The 22,647-nt window shown below is 36.4% G+C and overlaps 1 long non-coding RNA gene across 3 annotated transcripts in view; it reads left to right on the top strand.

The window, feature by feature from the left end:
* Positions 1-22,399, top strand: part of LOC308191236 — a 29,275-nt gene extending 6,876 nt beyond the window's left edge. The window contains exons 2-5 of one of the 3 annotated variants that reach the window (XR_013947829.1): positions 3,063-3,137; positions 3,925-4,115; positions 8,417-8,510; positions 21,966-22,399. This is a non-coding gene — a long non-coding RNA (uncharacterized lncRNA). Of the gene's footprint in view, positions 1-3,062; positions 3,138-3,924; positions 4,116-8,416; positions 9,222-18,690; positions 20,290-21,965 lie in introns of those variants that run through there. The other 2 variants (XR_013947830.1, XR_013947831.1) reach the window with 2 other exon arrangements.
* Positions 22,400-22,647: the final 248 nt, after the last annotated feature.

The following is a 22,647-nucleotide window of genomic DNA, read 5'->3' as shown; positions in this document are numbered from 1 at the left end:
CTCACTGTAGACTATAAGTTTCCTGTGTGGCTAGAGTTTTGGTTGTCTGTATAGCTATAGATGCCTAACTCTGAGCTGGTAGGTACGCGTCTTCCTCCAAAGCCTGATTAGAAGTATCAAAGAATACATTCCTGTCTTATCTCTTCTGAAAGGCTCAGCATGGTACTGCTGAAAGCATGGTACTATAGAAACCTATTGCTTAGATCACTCTCCCACAGGGAAGCACTATACTCAACTCACCTGAAGGGTTTTATTGCTGCTCACCATATTATAGGCTCATCTGTATGGCAGTATTTGCTCTTGTCTTGTCTTTGTCTTATTCTATTCAGTGCAGTGAAAGAAGCTATAAGCATTATTGCCTCACTAGCTAAAGGCTGCCATTTGTCACTCTTTCCCTGAATATATCTAATTTTTCTATCTGAAAACTTTGCCTCAGGCAATCCAGAAATCCTAGACATGCATTTTGTGTGTGTATATCAAATCTACCTCACATGCACAAATCAGCTGTTCAGGGCAAATACAATAAGTTCAAAGCTTCGTGGAGGCATCTGGCCTACTGTGCATGTGGTATACACATTTCCTGCATGGAAAAGGCAAGGCAGCAGACTCTTGTACATGCAATAAATGTATGGGTGCATGCAAATACTTCTGTCTAGGTTAGCAACCCTCTGTTCCAGGCTCATGATCCCACAGGCCCAGAGCTGTCACTCTGTTACCAAAACTCCAGAGAGAGTGAAAATGTTCATGTCAGTGAGTTCCTTCTTGGCCAGGACTGGGTGAGCTCTACACAAACGACGTTTCCTGTACCAATCTAAAGAGCCCAGTGCCTACATGGGATCTGGCCCTAGATGACTACCTGCATTTTCAGACACTTATTTGTAAATATCTCTGAAAAACTAGTCTCAGCTCCTTTACAAGCTATGATGAAATCCCAGACTACGTAAAGTCTTAAGGCAAAGTGGTTTGACTTGCAGTAATACCAGTAATGAGAGATGGAGTCCATTGCATAAAATCACTAGAAGATCATACCAGTGTTATTTAAGTGTTTTAACAGAGAATTAGGTTTCAAATTTTAGACATCAGAAGTTTGATGTTGTGGTCACAGTTTGTATGCGTACTGAAGAACTTGTGGGTAAAACACTGAATAGAAACTCCTTTTTTTTATTATTATTATTTTTTTATTTATCCCTTACCCTGTCTCAGAGTTCGTTTCATTAGAGCAGTGCAAAATGTTCACAATGAAACACCAGACCACACAAAAGTCAGGTGGTGTGGAGTTTTGTTACAAACTAGTAACGCAAACCATATTTATCAAAAGATTTGCTTAGCATTGTGGAACTCCTGAATGACCTGAACTCAATTTTAAGCATATATGGTGTGTGGCTTTGGATAAGAATCATGCAAAATTCATAGCTTTGCAATGTTTTGATGTGAGGTGCGAATAAACACCAGGTGAAGCACAGCAATTTCAATTGAGTTTCAATTTGATCAGGATCTGATCCTCACCCAGTGTTAATCGGTGTAGCTCCATTGAAGTCAATATTTTGCTCAATTGTAGAGCTACACCAATTGACTCTAGCTGAGGAACTGATTGAAATTTTCAGTTTGCTCAAACCTGAAAGTCAAAGACTAACTCACTGGGTGTGAAACTATTTGGATCAAAATGAAAGAAAATGTTTGGACAAATGCTTGTGAAGTAAAAGTAGTTCTATATTTTGCAGCTGTAAGGTCGCAGCCCTGAAATATATATTCCTAATGATATAACCATAAGTTAAATCCATCATTACTTTTTTTTTTCTTTTCTTTCTAACCAATAAAATGACTTTTGCTAAATCTACCTTGTGATATAAGTTTAAAAGGAAAAAAGGTATTTCTACTCAAGTCCTATAATAGTCCCAAATCAAACAGAAGTTTTAGAGATGGGTAGGAAAACTTATGACCTTGAGTGCAAAGGGATGCCTAAGAAACCTGTATTTTCTTTTTCAGTACTTATATATTTAATATATAACTGAAAAGACAGCAAAAGCAGGCATGCAAGTTCTCCATAGGATTGCAAAGATAATCCTAAAAATAACGCTTTCCAAGGCAGCCCTGCAGAAAATTCAGATGTGATATCTTTAACTCTCATTTTGGTTCTGCTTTCTTTGTTTATTGTTTCCTTTCAAACGATTCCATCTTTCAGAGGATGACTTGCCACTGACTTGCCTTTTTCCTTGAACATATTAAATAAGAGAAAATAGAGGGCTAGTATTGCAACAAGCCATATGTCTGAAACATTGCTGGTGTTTTTCAGAGAAGCAGAAGGGTGACGTTGTGTACCTGTTATTAGTGATCAGTATGGCTTCACTGGCTGCAACCACACTCACAAGTCAAGGCAATGTTCCTGGATGCTGGGGTTTGATCAACTGTACTATGAAATTGCTACATCGACCCCAGCATGGCTTTAATTTGGGCCGCTTAGTAGCACTGGACAGTGGACAGTTTCTGAGTACGGTGCAGGAGTTGGCATGCACCAGTGACCATTTCCAAATGGTACGTTACATGCAGTCTTGTACTTGGAGGGTGAGAGAATTTAATAGTATGGTCTTGGGCCAGGACAAGCCTGTTCACAGCAGCCAGGATTGACATGCCTAATTTACTAGTGTAGGTACACCCATTCTGTCTCATTCTTGGCTAGTCAGCTATCTTACATATTTAATTTTTTCTCTTCTTTTTTGATTCTTATGTTTGGTTTAGACTTATTTTATTTATCTAACAACTTCTGGTCACCACATGGCATAAACAATGTCAGTTCACGTGTGTTCTCTGTGTTCGTTGCACTTGTTAGTAAGACAAATCTTGGAAAAAAAAAAAAAGAAAAAAAAAGAAAATTCTTCTCAGTTTAATAGAAAAGAGACTAGAGTTCCTTGCCTTCATGTGGTCTTATTCATGATAGTAAGTATAGGTGATTTTACAGTGCACTGTAAAAGAAAAAGAAAAATGAAGGTGGATTTCCAGTAAGAAGACAATCTTAAGATAATCTTTTTTTTTTTTTTTTTTTTTTCTTTTTTCCCTTTGGCAAGTGAGTGAAAATTGAAAGAACAATGAGGAAGTCTACTTGTCTCAGTGGAACAAGTGAAAACTCTGGATTGACACTGGTAAAACACTTTCTCAATTAGATTGCAGGGCATTGTTAATGTTTACATTCCTTTTCCCTTTCTTTAGGTATAAAAGTATTTAAGGTCTTGTATGCTGAATCTCTAACAATTTCTGATGTCATCACTTTTGCTTATTAATGAGAAATAAGAGGGAGCAAGTAGACAAGTATCGAAGATTTAATAGGAACTGTGAAAAAAATACCCAAAACTTCCCACAAATTTTGAAATCTGAACTGTCTTGATTTTATAAATGACTTGCGAAGAACTACTTTTTATTTTCTAAAATAAACAACTTTCAGCATTTACCAAAAATGTTCTGTTTTATGGCAAAAGAATGAGGGGGGGCATTTCACTAGAATGACTTTCCATGAGCATATTACATTTGGTCACTTTTCATTGGAAAAATTATAGTCAACTCTTTCCAAAGACAGCTTTGGTTACAAAATCAGGAAGATCCTGAGATAGATACAGTCTGTGCAGTGAGAAATATTATTTAAACCAAGTGCAAAGAACATATTCAAAGATATGAGCTAGATTTTGGTGTGGGATCATTTTCAGGTGTAGGAGAACGGCTTCTATTTTGCCTCTATCTGAGAAAGCATTAGTAAAAAGTAATGAGCTCCCTTTTCTCCCTGTTTACTAATGCTGTTTTTCTCTGGAGAAACATACTACTTGTCATGGTTGTTAAGCCATTGCAGGTTAGATAAACAAGTCTGAATGTTGTAAGTATGAGAAAGAAATCTACTGTGGGAATGGGAAACCTCAAGCTCATCTCTTTTTCCCCAAGTGGGTGAATGATGGAGAGCAGGATCCTGCAGAGAGGACTGGAATTAAAGAGTGAGCTTTAAAGAGTGAGAAGACTGTGGAGAAGAATCCCACAAGACATCCCATTAGAACAGAATCCATTGGAGAGGAGGGATGATCCAGTGGTCGATGAAAGGTCTAGGCTGAGAGCTGGGAGTTCTACAGCAGCCCAAGGTAGTTCTTGAAAGGTTGGATGCTTGCCTGTCTGACTGTTTGGGGTGAGGTTGAAGCCCCAGACCTGCCGAGTTCTGTGTGCAGCTCTGTGCTGTTTTGTGAGTTGGGACTTGGAGTTCTGACTTAATGCCAAGTGCCTGTATGCATTGCACCTACTGAAATATTTGGGGTATTGTCAGGCATTGTAAACTTATTCTTGGGGTGTGATCATGCAGAGCTATTCTTGCTAGCATTCCATACAAAAATATCATTTTAAGAGGTGTTGTGAAAAAGATCACTAGCTGAAAATTTAATTTCCTGCCCAAATGGATGAAGCCTGCAAGGTAAAATAAATGTATTTAAAGAAATCAGCTATCTAAATCAGTCTATTTCAAAAATAGTTTACTGTTGTCAATAAGGCAGAATCTTGTGAATCTACACACTTCATAATTTGCACATAAGGTTGGCAGTTTTTCCCCCACTTTTTGGCAATGATTTAATAGCAGAGAGCTGTAGCAAGGGCTCATATTACTAGGATTATGTTCTATTACACAATATACTGCAGCTTATTTACAGAAGAACCTCATTAATTTGCATTAATATGAACACACCCACTGTAAATTACTGATTATTATTATTGTTATCATTATTATTTAATGCACAGCAAGGATCGCATTTCAAACCAGCACCCTGAACAAGTAGCAATGTGGTATGACACTGAAAGTGGGAAAGGGACCAGATGTAAGAATTCTTCCTTTTAGATCCAGATGAGGACATTTGCTTCCATGCTATTGGATCAGTAGTCAGGAGACCTGTATTCTGCTCCTGAATCAGGAACTGATTTGCTGTGTGACTAAGTAACACTTAATCTTTCTTTTTCAGTTCAGCAACAGTCTGTGAAATGATGATAAGATTTTGATGCCTTTGATATCCTCTGCTTTAAGGTCTTGTGTACAGTTTGTATGAGGTAGCATTATATGCTCATAAACCACTTTGGTTTTAAATCACTGGAAAGTGGAGTGGCTTAAAATGTCTTTGTATGAGACTGAGAATTTGGTCCTTGTATCTGAAAGGCTATCTAGAAGGAATTTGAGACCAGCTCCAAGTTAAGTCATATAGAAAGCAGTTGTCTTTGGTTTAAAAAAAAAAAAAGAAAAAAAAAAAAAAAGTGGTTCTTGAATGCACAGTCAGTTGGGAAGCATTTTTGTTTATCTGGACAATCATTAAGAATAGGAAAGAACAAAACTTAGCCATATGTTATATTCCCTAATGTTAATGAGGAGATGATATTTACTCCATCTAAAAAGGTGTTGCCGGCTAATTACACAATTAAAATTTTGTCTTGGCATTATTTGAGCTCGTACAGCAAATCTGACCTTGCTTTATATAGGATTTTAAACCGGATTACTATGAAGTAGAGAGAAATTAATTAAAAGATGGCAGGTTTCCAGTTTTCAGTTGATGACCTGCTGCTGCTTGTTGCAGTCCCTAGGGTGAGTGGAGCAATCCGATACTCCACTACGGGATGTACAGAATGTTCTGTGGTGTTCAAGTCAGGCGTTCTATGGAAACTTAGCAGGATCCTGCATCCTCATTGCTTTTCATGCACTCTAGCAGGGGAGAGCTGCCAGAAAGCCAAACCAAACATTTTTATGGGTTTCCTCAGGCCTACCTCCACATCTTTTTGAAAAATTAAAGCACACAATCATGGGTGGGTCTGTTGAAGTAAGCAGGCACTATTATTCCAGGTTTTCAAGGTTGTTTTCAGTATGTGGATCTAGTCAATTAAGGAAGAACACGTCTAAACTCTCTTCTGAAATTTCACATGAAAAATCCCAGCCCAGGGAGTGTTTCTAAATGCTGTTCAGCAACTGCAACAAGAAATTAGAAATGCTAGGGATTTTGCTAGAAGCATTAGTATCACAGAAACTTAACAGTTTAGTTTTACTGATGAAACAATTTCATGTGAAAAGGTCCAGTAACAACCTTCTGTTCCCTGTTTCCCTCCCACTGTTTGAATTTATAATATACTTAGAACAATGTCAGATTTTTTTGTACTCATGGTTAGATAAGAGCATAAATCCTATGACTTAAGTGTTGTCTGTGGTAGCTTGGAGTTCAGTGCAGGTTAGCCACCGAAATATTTGCCCAAAGTTTCAGATTAAGTTTTCAGTCCACACTCTGCTCTGCTGTGGCTATATGTTTATCATTCATAGACCAGCTAGCTGCAGCTTGCACACACATCCTCAAACAAGTTTTAAATCATACTTCTTGGCTGCCATGTCTTTAACCCCTGCATAGCAATGCCAAGCAGTAAGCTTCTTCTCTGATGCAATTTTATTGCATTCCTTCTGCATCCTCATCTTTGATCAGGAAAGATCGTACTGGCTGGGTAGGAAGTTAGTCCATGTTGTATATTTAGTTCATGTTATAGAAATTAGACCTCAGTATTTCAAGACCTGTGCATACCTAAGCGCAATTAAAGGGATTTTATTTCTATACCCATTTAAGAGATTAAACAGTAAATGCCAATTGTGCCAAAATGTTTTTCTAGTACAAACTCTGCAGGAGCCAAAAAATACAAGGCATCTTCAGCCAGAGGCATTGCCAAGTGCAAGCATTTAAAATAAAGCTGTAATGTGATTGGGTTGCATGGCACCATTTAATCTGAGGACAAATTTGCAGAATTTCCTGGCTAAAAGCCCTGAGCTACATAGTTCTGCATGACACAAATTTCTGAAATTGATCCATGCTGGGAAATGAAACCCTATTATTTTGGGAGGTGAATGAGTAGGGAAGATTCCTATTGCCTTTGTACCTAAATACATTTTGTACTTAAATTTTACATGGCTCCCCAACATTTTTGATGAAACTTAGCATTTACACACTTACTGTCTCATACTGTGCTTTCCAAATGCTTATCCTCTTTTGATTTTTGAGTTGTGAACGTCCCTAAATGATATGAATCATAACTGCAATTCACTTGCATATATTAGTTCAAGAAGGGTCTCAAGCCTCAGAACTTATACAGTAGACAATCAGAGAGGGGAATAAACTGATTTCTATTTTGTTTCTGCATTGGTAGGAGGGGAGACAGATCAATCTTGTTCTGAAGTCAGGCTCCTTCAAATATGCGTTATACTATGGGCTGAGCTCTGCCCATGTGAATACTTTAGAGCCCTCAGTTCACAACTACCTAGAGGCTCCTGGAACTGTTAAAGTCTCATTTTGTTCCTTCAAAGTGGAAAAAGGAGCCTGGCCCAAATTAAGCTCGGTGTGCTGTTCCCAAAGCATACCAAGCTTTATGGGACTTCAAGCACAGTATTTCAAACTCTTAATTCTGAAGTATAGGGAAAAGCAATCGCCACTATATTATGCCTCTTTTTCTAAACAATCCAGTATGTTTTCTTTTTGTGTAAATGTGATGCAGCTGGTTCTAGTGCCATATTTACAGTAAATATCCTTTTTGGTAAACTAAGGTCTTATTGAGGCAGTGCAATAATAATGTGTTAAAAGATTTAATCTGCTTTTTGAACAGCTACTAAACATGCATTTTTTGAATGAATGAATGATCTGAGCATGTAGAACAAAATCCTAGCAATGCAAAGGATCAGAAATGAGCTGATATTTGTATTTTTAATTCACCATTTATGAAAGAAAGAAAGAATTGTTAGTCTTGAAGGAAATCTGACTTTTCCTGAATTTAGCAAAATAAGGTCTAAGGGCCATTCTCGATGAATTCCTTCAGGGGTTCAAATGAAAATATGGAACTTTAAGTCAGAACCTATCGCTTAAATTTAATGAATTAATTAGACACAGAAAAAATGTTAAGATGGGACAGCCCAAGTATGGAATAAGAATTACTTTATTCCTTTCTTCAACAGTGTTAAGAATTGACTTGTGTTATGTTTTCTAACATTGAAGCAGTCTGTTTTAAACATCGTTTTACTCTGGTTACTTTGTTCTGCATCTTTTTGGATTAAACAATATTCCTCAGTAAATAGTCTCTTTTCTTCAAAAAGATTTCCTGCATATATCACATCATGCAGGCATGAGTAAACTATTGGAACAAAATGTTTCTTTAGAACTATTCTGTAAGCCTGCTTAACCATAGCTATATTCATTTATACGACATAAATTTACTATAGAATGCTGTTCATCAGAGGACCTTAAGTAGAAAACTAATGTTAGCTTTAAAGGAGCCTTAGAAACCTTTTAAGTATCCCCAAAGTCTATGTATATATAAAAGTTGACCACTTAGTTCAATACTTTTTCAATTGTACCATTATGACTCTTTAATGTTGAATTCACTTTCATTTCAGACTAGTCAAGCGTGATTTTAGACACCCTGAGTTTTGGCCCTCAGATTTGAACACCTGACAAGAATTCATTTTGCCAGGCTGAAATTGCTAACAGGTAATAGACTTTTAGCTGGGTCAGAAGGGGACATGGTATCCTTTGCTGTGAAGGGTTTCATAGTTATCCAATAGGGAATGGTCAACCTGTTCATTCCTCTGCTCCTGTCTCTAATTTGCAGAAAACTTCACTGTCACAGAGAAAAAGTTGCTTTTGTAATATAGTTTGTTTCCTCAGAGAGCTAATGGGCCTCTAGAAACAAAAATTATGTCCAGATGGGCATTTATCCTTCCAAGTGAATTCATCAGACAGAAACATAGGAGTGGAAGTGTACTCCTGAGTTATCTATTCAAATTGTTTGATATAGTTACCATATATTTTCACAGTTGGTTATTATTATTTTTTTTTTTCTGAAGAGCAGTTATGTTTTTTGTGTCTCAACTCTGAAGAACTTCCATCAGAAGGTTACTGTGCTAATGGCTAGACACTATCTTTCAGTTTCCAGTCTCAAGTAATATATGACCACTGCTTGCTGAATTATTATTTTGCCAGTACTATCTGTTGGCTTATAAATATGTATTCTGCTTTCCTGATGTTTACTTGCCCACCTCAAATTAATTTTATAATTAAATAAATTAATTATAATTGATTACAGTTGATTATAATAATTAATAATGTATTTTAAAATGAATTAAATTAATTATAATTAACAACAGCTGAACTTAGTTTCTTCTCCTATGATAAATTCTTCTGGCTATCCCAGTTTCCATCTCTACACCTTTTCTAGTGCTAAATTCATTTCTCTTGAACACCAGTTGTATACAGTATTGCCAATGAGGTCTGTCAAAGTTACACAGTAAGAATTTACTGCTCATCCTCTACTGTTGCGTTAAAAAAAGCATCACTTTGGTAGCTTGTATTCCTCCTGCAATCATCTGATAGTTCCAGAGCAGACCCTATTGAATCTTTTCAAAATGAGTTCTTAGACTTCAATACAAACTTTGTGATTCTCATCACTGAATGTGATGACATTCAGTGAATCATTTCAGTTCACAAACACCCAGTCCTCTAATGTATGACTCTTATCTTTGTGTTGGCTGCAGATTTTTTCTGCATACTTCTGTGGTCTAGAGCCAGGGCATTAATCAAAAAATTAAACAAAATCAGTTTAAGTAGCAAACCTTGTGAAACTGTTAGTAATCCCACCTTCAACCTGACTTTCTCTCTTTCAATTTTAGACACTACTTTTTCTATTTTTATGTTTTGTGCTTCATGCTAACTTATGCTTTATTTAGAGATGGCACTTTATAACTGGGCCTGAGAAGAGAATCTAGATCTGCATTATTCTCCCTGGCAGGTGTTTAGCCAATAATTGAAAAGTCCATTTAGACTTTTAATTTATTTTCAGTTCAAACAGACTTTGTCTTTTAATTATGCCTTATCTAAGCAGTCTCTTAGTTTTCACATTAGCTGCAGTAGCAGAGTTGAGGGCAGAATTCATGCTTGGCTGGTTTTGGTTTTGGAATGAGGATTTCATTGTTTTGCCCATAAATTATTTGGTTTTTGTATATTCAAAAATACTTGTTTATTTAGCACATCAAAGGAGGAAACATTCAAAACACATCTTCTAATTAAAAATTATGCTGACTCTCAATAATATAGCAATGTTTTACGTTTTGCTTTATATTTGTTTTATATTTTGATGGATAGCATAACACTCAGCTAAACTGCATGACTGAGATTACCTTGTTCTATACTGTCAGATCAGCCAAGCCCAGGATAAATTATGTTTTCTTTATTATGAATGTATTTGTGTGTATGTGTGTCTCATTGTTAAGAATGCGAGGTCACAAGTTGCTATTTCTTTTAAGGCAGAAGTCCATCAAGATCCTCATGAATGGTCATTTAATAGTTCCCCCCCTCTCCCGCACAACTTGGAATATTGGCTCTGTCACACCCATAATAAGTTTATTTTTTAATGGTTGTATGTGCCAGAGTGTACAAATGGCTAGTTGCCTTTAATAGCAGGTCTCTTATCCTGCACCACACTGAGAAAGCATTGAAATGGGGTGCAGGATCTGAATACAAAACATTCTTATTAGATCATTCTTCAGCTCTGGAATCCAGCACAGTGAGTGCTGGATTGCTCTCTTTATTTGTACCTCAGGCAGTTCAGGCTACACAAAAAGCACTGTTCTTGGCCTCATCTAAAAACAGTTATAGTGGCAGAGAGAGTTCCACAGTGGAATCCCATCTACAACCAAGTTACACTTCATATGGGTCAATGTTCTCAATCCTTCAATCACATAAACCAGCCAGTGGCTCCTCTCACTGGCACAAATAATATTTCCTACCAGATCAATGAGTCTTTCAGGTTCTGAGTATTTCTGCTCACAGTTCTAAATGCACACTAGCATTTGGATTGAGGCAGCTAGATCTGAGCAGGCTCCAGGGCCCATTAAACTTCATCATCTTGAAATTCACTGGCATCGTTGCTTTAAAAAAAAAAAAAAAAAAAAAAAAAAACCCACACACTTAAAAAATGAAGCACACATTCCACATGCACTTAGTATAACTTTCATCACTATGAGTATTTCCATATTCCAAAAATGTGAATTTATATTTGATCTGCACTTTATGAAAGAAACTATTATCTAAACTTTCCATTTTGCTTGAGTAAGTACTGTTTAATCTGTAACTTCTCAGAAGATTAATTACAAAAAGAGAAACAATAATGACAAATGGAAGGTTTTGTTTATCTAGATTGATTTAAAAATAAACAAAATTATAAGGGTGGCCAGTTACACATTAGTTTGAACTGGCACCAGAGGACACAAAAATCCCTTTTTCTGGACGGTGTCGATGTGGGTATGGTTAACCTTGGTATACCTAAGAAATTGTAGCTAAGACCAATAGACAAAGCTGAAGAATTAAATAACTGATTCACTTTTTAGAATTTTTTAGATTTTTTTACAGGGTTTGTAGCTCTTCAAAGATATTTTGCCCTTCACACAACTGATTTGGAGTTTTAAAATGAGATTACAACACTTTTCTCTCCAAAAAAGCTGTGTTTTTTATTATAATCAGGTTTAATTTGAACGTTACTGACTGAAACTTAAGAGGAGTTTTTTGGGGGTGTGATTTCCATGGATTTAGTTGCAAAGCACTTAGGTATGACTTATTCATATTATTAGTAATAATTACAATAATATTTTTACTTGCATCTTTATAATCTACACTCACCTAGAAATCTGGGGTCAGTTCTGGTCATTTTGTTAACTTTTTCCCTTGAAAACTGATTCTTAATTCTGACTCTTTGGTTTGGTTTCTTAACCTGTTTCTAATTCATGGCAGTATTTTACATCTCACCTCAAATTAGTTACCATAAGTGTTTTTTTTTTCTTTTTTTCTTTTTTTTTTTCCTTAGTACTACAAGGCAAATGCCACTTTAGAAGAAAGGAATTGTGAAAGACTCTTAAAGGAACCTTATCAAGAACTTTAATATATATATATTTTAATGCTTTTAAAGGAAAGGAACTAATATAAGAACTTATTTTCAAGATACATTTAGAAAATAATGAAATACTGAAAATATTAATATTGCTCTTCTGTTTTGGAAACATAGCTATAATAGCTCTGAAGTAGCACATGAAAGCCTGAAGGTGAAACAGAAAATGAATCTGACTAACTCTGGGAGCCCAGCCAACCACTGATTGCAAGGAGCTTAGATCTAAAGGGGAGTTAGGTGCTGAGTGGACACACTAAACATACTGATTAGAAAAGGAAAGAATTAATAAATACAGAACATTCATAAAAGGAACCTTCAAGGCAATGGATAGTGAAAAAAGGAAAGTTCTTGGCCCAGCAGAATTCCTGGTCATTTACACATTCCAATCAGTGAAAAGATATCATACAGAAAAAAATAAAATAATAATAATAAAAAGCAACATGACTTCTAAAGCATTCTAGATATTTGCAATGTTCACAATATTCTTATTTATAAATGAGGAGGATGAAAGACATATTAAGTATAGTTTGACATCTGACCAAAGATATATCACTTTTGAATGTCAACTGATATTCTTGGATGCAAAAAAGAAATCTGAATTGGATTTCCTATGGCACAGGAACTTGGAACAACATGAAAGTCAAAGTTTTGGAACAGCAGTCAACCTAGAGATAGAAAGTGACATCAGTCTACATGAAGTGTCATAAAGAAAGCAAAAGGAAAATTAGGAGGGAGCCATTTTACATTCATGCTCCCAACAGGTACAGTTACTTTGACAAGATGAAGGAGAGTGAGACAAAAGAGAGACTAGCTGAAGCCGTCAGCCCATTTATTGACAGTGAGCCAAATCCTGAAGGTGACTCATTATGAAGACGTAAACAATTCTGGTCAGTGACTCAGTGGTGAGGAAGCTTGGCTAAGACATCTGTAGTCCATATAAAGAAAACAGGATGATGAGATTTCTCTGGGGTATGGTAAGATAAACTATGGGACAATAATATTGCACGTGCCTATGATAGTCTGTAGAAAGTTGGGAAATTCTTACCCTTTATAGCTCATGGAGGAATGTACATATCACCAACAAAGGAAGCTTTGATTGGCATTTGCCTGGGAATCTGAGAGGAGAGTTGGAAATGGATATAGTGTGAATCTTCTGAGAGTCTGTGGAGGAAGGAAGAGGGTGGGTGACGGATATCATGATGGGAGTGAATACTGCAATGCAGAGAATATTGCACAGTTAGGCCAGTTAATTTGGTAAGGATTAGAAACTACCATCTGTGTAGAAGGTCCATTTTCCTTCCAATTTAAAAACCGGCAGCACGTGTCCAGGAGGATCTCAGCAAAGCAAGATATAGAAAGAACACAGATTTTCTAGCAGTTGCGTTTTGTAGGTTAGAATGATTTTAAATAAAAGGTGAAGATTATGCATACATATAATGCTTGTAGAAACATGGTGGACAAGAACACTGTCACTAACAAAAGCTTGGGGTCAAAAATGGAAACTTCATAGAATGATTAGAGTAGCTAGAAAGTGATCATACTGTACATTGTTTCAGTCTCCAACAAAAGAGAAAGCTGTGGGTGAGTATTTTTAGACTGGCTATAACCTTTATGAAATGCATAGAAGTGAATCTCTTCAGTTTATGATGTAGTAATGAAACACTAGGGATCAGCGACAGCAGGTAAAGCTGTCAGTGGATTCTTGTCACTATTTGTGACCCAGGAAACAAGACTCACTTTTGATAGATGCTATAGAAATATACAACGAATCAAAGATCCTTGAAGCATTCTATAATCCACTGGTGAATACAACTAAGTCAGAGTTTAGCAACTCTGTGAGGACTAACAAATATGTAACATGAAAAATGTTCTGCATTAGAGAGAAGTACTTTGCATTCAGAACTATATATCAGTTTTTGAATAATTTTACTCTCAGGTGCTATTCCTTGGTTCTGTGTGCTTTTATTTTTTTTCTCTCTCTAGCTGTCTCTTTTCTAGGTAAACATTTCTTCACCTTCATCTACTCTCATGTTTTAGAAGGTACCTTGTGCAGTTGTTATTCTACTGTAACTCTATCTGATATTATATTGTAGACATTGCTTCTGCAGGAGTGGGGTTCAGCTGCTGTGGCTACTGTTGAGGGAAATGTGTGCATGGCTCATTCCCACACCTGTTTCCTCCCTGTGTTTCACTTCCAGGGAGGTTCTCAGGGAGTCTGTGTCATGTAGGAGCCTGGGTCAAATGATTTTTCTGTAAAACACACCTCTTTATCTTCCTTTTTATACACAGAAGAGAAATATAGAGAGAAGATTGTTAGAAAGTCATTACTGGAGTAAAATAGAATTATGAAAGCTATTTCTCTGCTGGGAAGAGAGCTAGTCTTCAGATATCCCCTTGTCATGACCACTTTTTTGTTTGTTTGTTTGTTTGTTGTTTTCATTGAGATTGGAATATTGTACAGTTTCTAGTGTATTGTTAGGTAAAAGTTAAAGCTGCATATGATGCAGAGAATTCCTCTTGAGATCAGGAAATGTTACCTTCTTGGCTACTGCAATGAAACCTGAAACTTTTGTTTTGGAGTTACATTTTGCAGACTCCAATCCTGTTTGATACTTGGAAAATATATCAATTTCTCAACTAAATGCTGGGCTTTTGCAGCATTTTCTCTTAATGGTCTCCTATTAAAACTAATAAGGGGAGAATAAGTTCCTGCTCATCATGAATAAGTGTACCACAGTTTAGTTCTTAATGAACACATAGCTACGCACTTGCAATGCTTCCCAGTTGCTGACAAAGACCTGACTGAGCTGGCTAAGCCAGGCAAAGAAGCAAAGAACTTAAATTCTCAAGAGCCTGAATCATGGAACATAACTTTAAAGGAAAACATTGATTGGGGATTTTGAAGCAGGCAGAGAGGTTTTAACCACTGTTGCTTAAAAAATATGCTGTTGTCTGTTCTCTTTTTGCTCTTATAAAGTTTGACATTCTAAATAAGTTAAAATAAATCCTTAATACAAATCTAGTTTTAGAATTCCCATCAATGCTGCAGGGTAATGATAATATTCAATCTACCTTCACTCAGATTTCGTAACTGTCTTGTTTGTTGTTGTTGGCAGTTAAACATTTGGGACAAAACTAACATGATTAATTAGGTACAGCCTTAAGTTCTCATCCTGAGAACATCTGAAACTGTCTATTCAGTAAAAAGCAGTCTAAAATGGAAGTTGCTCTAAGCTGCACAGAGCAAAGTAGCAAAGCATCTGACAGGGTTGTGATAGCTTCAGAGGGTTTTCTTCTCAAGTTTATCCAGCTGGAAATCTGCATTGTACCTCCTGCAAAACACAACAAAGTAATGAATGCCCCTCACTCCATTTTGCGCCAAATAAGAATCCATCGGTTTGAAGAGGTAATATTCATGTAAAGTGTAAATTTTAGAATTTCAGGTCAAAGAATCTGATAACTGAGGAGAGATCTGTTAAGAGATTCAGGAGTTGTACTAAAGGAGAAAAAGGTGGCTCATTAAAAATGATAAGAAACTGCCTTGATTCTATGAGATATAACCTTGGTGGTTTGAACTGGTTCTAAATGATGTTCCTGTTTTCTTATTTGTGCAAACAGTTATTTATCTGCTGAGCAGGCTCACACTTTTCAGTCTTACAATGAAGAATGGGTATTTTTGAAAATCTAAGGTAAAAGGCTCCAAAGGATCTCAGTGACTTTGCTGGGCCATCAGACAGGCTCCCCAGGTATTTGAGGCATTTTTAAAAAATGAGAATAAATGTCTATGTTACCTAAGCACTCCTGAAAACCTTACATCAAACACACATCTGCCTATCAATAAAGCAAGTGATGTTCTGTTCTCATATACAATAGCATGATGATAAACACACCATATATGGTGCTCATATGAGTTATCAAGACATTTCTTCAGGGGACCCAGACCATGAATATCCTTGAATAAGCAAAATTGGGTAGCAGTGAGGGACGACCCTGCAACCCAGTCTGTTGCTATGTTTCAAACAATCCAGTCTGTTTCTATGCTTCAAGAGCATACTTCTTAACACCCTGGGCCAGCTACATATTTCACAGTTAGCATCACGGAGGAAGTGTGGTTGCTAAGCGGATGTTACTCTCTCTGTCCCTCTTGGGTAGTTAAAAAAGAAAATGAAATTTCATGTTGTTAACCCCCAAATTTTAACGTCTGCCCTTAGCAGAGATTTAGAGACAGTAGACTCAAAAATATGAAATCATGAACAGATTATTATTATAAATGAGCCATCCTAGGATTTCAGTTATGATACCTTTATCCACAGCATATTCTAAGGTATCGTCTCCTATGCAAACTGCAGTTAATATGCAACTTGTTTTTAGGACAAAATTGTAATATCATCAATGCTCTTGTCACTAAGTATGTTCTCTTTTGGACTAACTGGACAGCTCTGCCCAGTTTTCAAAACTGTATCAGAGATTTATCAGTTTAGAGGCTTTGGGATGCTTTAAATCCTTTTTGACAAGGAAACTTAGTTTTCTGAGATCATAGCTCTCCGAGATCATGCAAGCTTTATCTTTTTTTTTCCTTTTCTTTTTTCCTGATGATCCACTTTGTATTGTATTTATCTATCTACACCATTTGCAAGGCCATATTTTAAAGAAGAAAATTAAACAGTAATCTTCACTTTTCTTTTTCCTGGCCCTGAATGCCTGATTTCTCAACCTCAGTTCTGTTCCAATCTATTTTTGAATCTCTTTGCATACTTTGATGATATATTACTTATGAGATAATATGAAAATGGACAGTTTAATCATATCCACTGTTGTGGATCATAGGTGTTTCTCCCTCTCCCTCTCTCTCCCTCCCTCTCTCTCTCTCTCTTTCTTTCACTTTTTGAGGGGTTTTGGGTGTGTTTTTGAACAGCAATTACTTGAGTTGCTGTGCTTCTGCCACATATTGGACTTTACATCTCTAGGCAGACACCTGTTATTTTCACAATAGCCACTTTTATGTTCTTTGAAGTTGTGACAGGTGTTGCAATACATAGGGCTTTTTTATATCATGTTGACTTACTTCTTATTAAAGCCAGAAAATAGCTTTTTTCAATTACTTGTTCTGCTTTAAAAGACCTCCTCTTCCCATGGTACAAAGGAAATGGATATTTTTTTCAGGGTTCATATGTTAAAATTAAGGAGAAACCAGGTCTAATACAAACACAGAAGCAATGACCCCTACCTTTCCCGTGGTTTATTTTTTAACTGAGTTGTTATCCCACTGGAACATGAGAAGGGTGTCATTGCCTCTTGGTTGAGAACACTAGTGGGCAACAGCTTTTGGGTTAGTAAATATTTTCAGTTCCTTTTGCACTGTACAGTTCCTTCAAATGTCACAGCTCTTACAAAGTCTCCTTGGTTATTTTGCTGAGCCCAAGAGAAGCTCAGAAAAATTTTGCTGGCTTTTCCCTTAGCTCATTTTACTTTCTTTCAGTGTCAAATTGGAAAGCAAAGGGGGGTTGAAGAGGTTTTGACCCTATTCCTGCCTTCTCCTAATAAAGACAGTTTATTTATTATTATTAATATTAATATTATGACTTTCAATATACAGATTTGACTAGACATAACAGAATATTGGTTAATGAAGAGGAGTGATATCTGTGATGGGGAAGAGAATAAGGAAAAGTTTCTTTCTGACAAATCTGAAGCAAAGGTGATGTGGAGGTTCACCTCCCTGGTTGTAAACTCATAGGCAGATCCTTGGGGACTGAAAGGTATCTGATTTTCTCTTTTTGATTTCCACTGGGTTCTACTCTTAAACTCAGAAGCATGGCCTAATGCTTCCTGGGCATATTGCCTGGTATATTTCTCTTGCTTGTAAGTTTTTGAAAAATCATGCAAGATCATGTTGCTATATCATTTTAAGCCTGCTTCACTTGGGAATCAATATCTTGTTCCAAACACAAGTTGACAGATGTTGGTCTGCCTGTTGACTTTCCAGTGTTATGAATTAATTAGATTTCTGTGATAAGCATTTGGAATAATTTCAGAATAATTTGTAGTGTAATTGCTTGCTTTGCAACTGCAGTTTATGTGGAGTAAAGTTCTAATTTAGCAAAGTAATTCAGCATACGCTTTAATCTAAGCTTTTGCTTTACACACTCAGAAAATGCTTGAAAACATATTTAGGTACTTTACTGAACTGGGGGTCATTGGTCAGTATTTCAGCTGGTGAATTGCTGGTATTAAAAGTAAAAACACAGTGTAGTTTGTTTTGGTACTGCAAAAACTGTCAGTAAAGCTATTAGGTGTTCATTGCTCCATTTACCTCTTCCACTTCATTCTATGGCACATATTATACATGAGGAAGGATATCAGGATTTAAAAGAGAAACTGGCCTCTTGACCTTATTTCTTCTACCATGGAGACTGGATGTGACTGGGTATCTTTAAAAATAAACTCACTGGATTTTTTTTCAAAACTGTAATGTGCTCACTGATACTCAATTTTGAACAATTTTGGTACATTTTTAAGGCTATTTATATTGCTATATATGTTTTCTTTTTTAAATTTGTATGACAAACTTAGAAAGACATCATTACTTTCTGCAATTTGATTTCTAAGCAGCATTCTGCGTACAAAAGACCCATTTCATGAACTAGTTGGTAGATTCTTAGCTAGTATTTTTGAAGTGTGATTGTGCTCAAGCCAATACACCCTACCTCTCATCTAAATGTGTTTGTGTAGCCTCTGCAATGGAGTTGGATTGCAGCAGACTGGGACCAGAGACACAGAGGAACTGAGGGAACTGCCTGCACCTGTCTGCACAGGCATATCTACAGTCTCACTGGATATAACTCACCTCACAGGGTTGGAAAAGAGCCCATGCATTTTTCAAATCCCACTGGAGCCTTACGTTGAGGACTTAGTGATAGAGAGGTCTCTTGATAACTATATATTCAGTGTTGAATTTTACTCATTTTGTGAATGCATATACTGTACCCACACGTTGTTCCGAGGTGCTACTCATAGGTAAACCATTCCTCTGATAGTGAAAGCTACTACAATATTAACCAACTGAAAAAAACTAGATACTATTCAAACAGATGTATCTTTCATCAGTAAGGCCTGCTATGTTTTGATGTATTCAAGCACAAAGTGTTTTCTGTACTAAGTGATACAGAACAATCATAGAAGTTGATATAAACATATATAAAGAAACAATCCACATTGTGTATTAGTCCAATCCACACTGTGGACATTAAATATCTAGAAATTCTGTAAGAGTGTCTGGCGTTTTTCCATAAGGGAAACTTGTCAGAACTAGCATCTCTGTGGAAGCTGCTGCGGGGCTTAGAAGTGGGCACAGCTACGAAAATCTTATTGCCTTAGAATAATCACTTTGGCTTCCTGAACTTTTAAACTGTAAAGTTATTAAGGCAAAGTTGTAGTTTTCTTTTTTTTTGTTATTATTTTTTTTTAATTTTTTTCCTCCATAAAATGGTACAACAGCTATGTTGCTGAAGCACTTTGATTTCGGCATTGCGATTTACAGCCTCATATGATATGAGGAAAACAATATGTTATGATGTAAAGATAGAAAAAGGTTCTCTTATTCTTCTTAACACTCTACAAACATTGTGGTCTCGGTGGTATTTGAGGCAGATTATTTTATTTATTTATTTACTTTAAAATTTGATTTATGTGGTTTTGGGCCCCAAAGTTTCTTTAGAAAAATTAGTATTTTAGGGTCATGAAGGAAATGCTATTTGTAGAGGTAACTTTGAACTTAATCCTGTGAGGTGCTGAGCAATTGTAAAATCTGTTAAAATACTAGGCTGGCATTCATTATGTCAGCTTTCCTGTTGCACTAAGCTTTTAACAGGTATCATTTTTAAATGTAGCTTCTTGTGACTCTCTGAATTTCACCCATGTTGCAACATGTCATTTCATAGCCTGGCCAGGATATTCAGCTTGTAGAGCACATGGAGTTTTTTCACCCATGCCTGGAGTCACTCTTATGTACCTAGGAAGTGAACCTTCTCAGAAAACCCCCCAGGTATACCTTTAGCCTTGTTAGCATGGAATGCCAATCTGTTCAAATGCAGGGGTGTGTTACTGACCTGGAGCACGTATTATTTGTACTGGGAACTGAAAGCACAACTATTTTAGGTGTGTAATGACTCCTGCTTTTGCTGTCATAAGAAATGGTCCTGCCATTAGGACCATCTGTTATTAACTACCATTTATCTACTTCTCATTACTGGCAGGAGAAACAGTTTTACTTACCTGTAGTCTTCATATGAGTAAAACTGCAAAAAACAATCATTTGCAACTGGAAACAGAGTCTTCCTTTTGGAGAGCTGGATAAAAAATAAAAAATCTTCAGCAGTATAATGTACTGTTTTCTTTAAAAGAAAATATTAAATGAAAGCAGAAATCTTGTCCATGCACCAAAAAAGTAGCTAGAATTTATCAGCTGCTGCTATACACATCCTGTAATGTTTGTGAAACAAAGATAGGCCTTCTGGATTACAGAGTATGGTAAGTATAAGTTACCTTTCCATTTAAAAATGTGTTTTTTTCTCTCTCTCTTTAATTGATGCCAAGGTTATGCTTATTAATAGGAGAAAAGGAGAGGGTGTGAAGGAATAGGGAAATATTTTCATACTGTTTTCATTTTCTAATACAATGCCCTTGGAAAAAAAAAGGCAGAGGATGACATCATAAATTTGGAATTCCAAGGTCACAAACAGGAATTCAGACAACAAATGGGAGGGTTTAGGAATGCACATTGTAAAAATAAATCTATCAAATTTAAAAAGAAAAAAACAGTGGTATTGAATTGTGGTATTTCCAAATAGATGTTTGTATAGTAAATACATCCCTTTCCTTAAAATATTTCTTGATAGATTTTCTATTTTGTTATATTCAATCATGTGAATACAAATATTAAGAGGTTTTATATTTGTCACTCTCTCTCCTTTTTTTTTTTTTTTTCCCCTTAGAAAACTACCGCTGCTGTTTTAATCTTGTTATTTATCACTCCACAGGAATATTTAATTCAGTTTTGAAGTTTCATATGATCCAGTAGAATTTTCTGCATCTCTGTAGGTAGCAGCCAGGGACATATATGTTGCAGTGATAAAACTTAATTGAAAACTACATAACAGGAAGCTTTTGGGGTGGAATTTTGAAACCCTTTTCTGGAAGGGATATTAGTACCTTTATATATTTATGTATTTTTTTTCCCTGTGTACCTGGGGTTTTGGCATTAGGATGACCTAAACAAGAACTGGAACTGCTGCTTCTTTAATGAGATTTTTCAACCTTATTTTTTGTATTAGCTTGCCCAGACTAAAATAATAAAAATCTACTGTACTGTATAAACTATTCCCTGTTGTTAAAAATTGGACTTTTGCTTTGTAGGCTACCGTACCTATTTGTTCCTGTTTCCTTAATATTGTTTTCTCCAGATGTTGGAAGTTAAAACACCCTTGTTATTTTTTCCAGTGTCACTCTTTGTTACTTTCCATAGGCAACGTTCACCAAAGCCAGGCAGTGGAGGAAATAACAGATGTGTTAGCCTCAAATTATGGGCATAAAAATAGCCTTAATAAAATAGGTATTAAGTGACAGCACTTTACAAAAATCCAGGTCTAATTTACTCTAGCCTAGAAAGCAATAAGTTAAGGGGACCTCAGACATGCATCCATGGACTCCAGATAGTTTGCAGCAGAGCGACAGTAGCTTGGATGATGACAATCCCAGCTTGCTGTTGGCGGCGCATTCCAGGAGAGGCTGTCAGGGTGTGTTTGTGCTAGCCACTTTTCTGCCTGCAACGCTATTGTTCACTCATAATTAATATACCATTATAGACCCGCTAATTCTGCCAGAGAAGCCCTCCCTCCTCCTTAATAATAATAGTAATAATAATAATACCACTAATAAAAAAAATCAGCCACATTTTGCCTTTGAATGCAGACAAAATTGTCACCCTGGGTTTACTCTCCTTTTACCAGGCCTTTGGTTCCTGCTGTTCACAGAAAGCTGCAGATGGCTGCCTCAGCAGGAAGCCCTTCCCCCTTCCTTAATGGAACTCGTGGGAATGCGGGGATCCTGGAACTGAAGCCCTCCTTCCCTTCCAAACCTCCTCTCCAAACCCCTACTGAGTAAAAGGAAAAAAATCCCCACATCCCTGGAAACATTTTTGCCAGCCTGTTTTTCAGTAAAAACTTAAATTAACCACTTCACTCCTGATTATAATAAAGATTTGTTATTGAAGCAGCTTCTCTTTAATGTACTGAATCATTTCCACCCGCTTATTGAAGTCGTCCATTTGGGTTGAATTATAGCGTCCCACTTCCATTATGTAATAATTTCAAATAAACGAAAACAGGTTTGAATTCTCCAACAATTAGCAAAGTTTTAGCACGTTCCCCTTCCCCCCATTACTTCCCAGCTCCCCATTACACCCCTCTAAAAAAATGAGGTTAAAAAAAATCAAAACTTTGGCTAGGTCACATCCTTGTCTCTTTTTAAAATTTTTGTCTCTTGTTAAAATCTTCTCCCAGATTTGCTCAAACACATCATATGGGTTAAGTTATGGCTTCCCTTTATATTTATTTTCAAGTGCAAAATAAAAACAGCTTAAGCATTGTGATTTGATATTAGGAATGAAAGAGTTAAATGCCTGAACAAAGC

This window comes from Anser brachyrhynchus, assembly GCF_964034855.1.
Source record: "Anser brachyrhynchus genome assembly, chromosome: 2".
Classification (NCBI taxonomy): domain Eukaryota; kingdom Metazoa; phylum Chordata; class Aves; order Anseriformes; family Anatidae; genus Anser; species Anser brachyrhynchus.
Note: the sequence above shows the minus strand (reverse complement) of the source record. Positions and strands in the feature narration are given on the sequence as shown.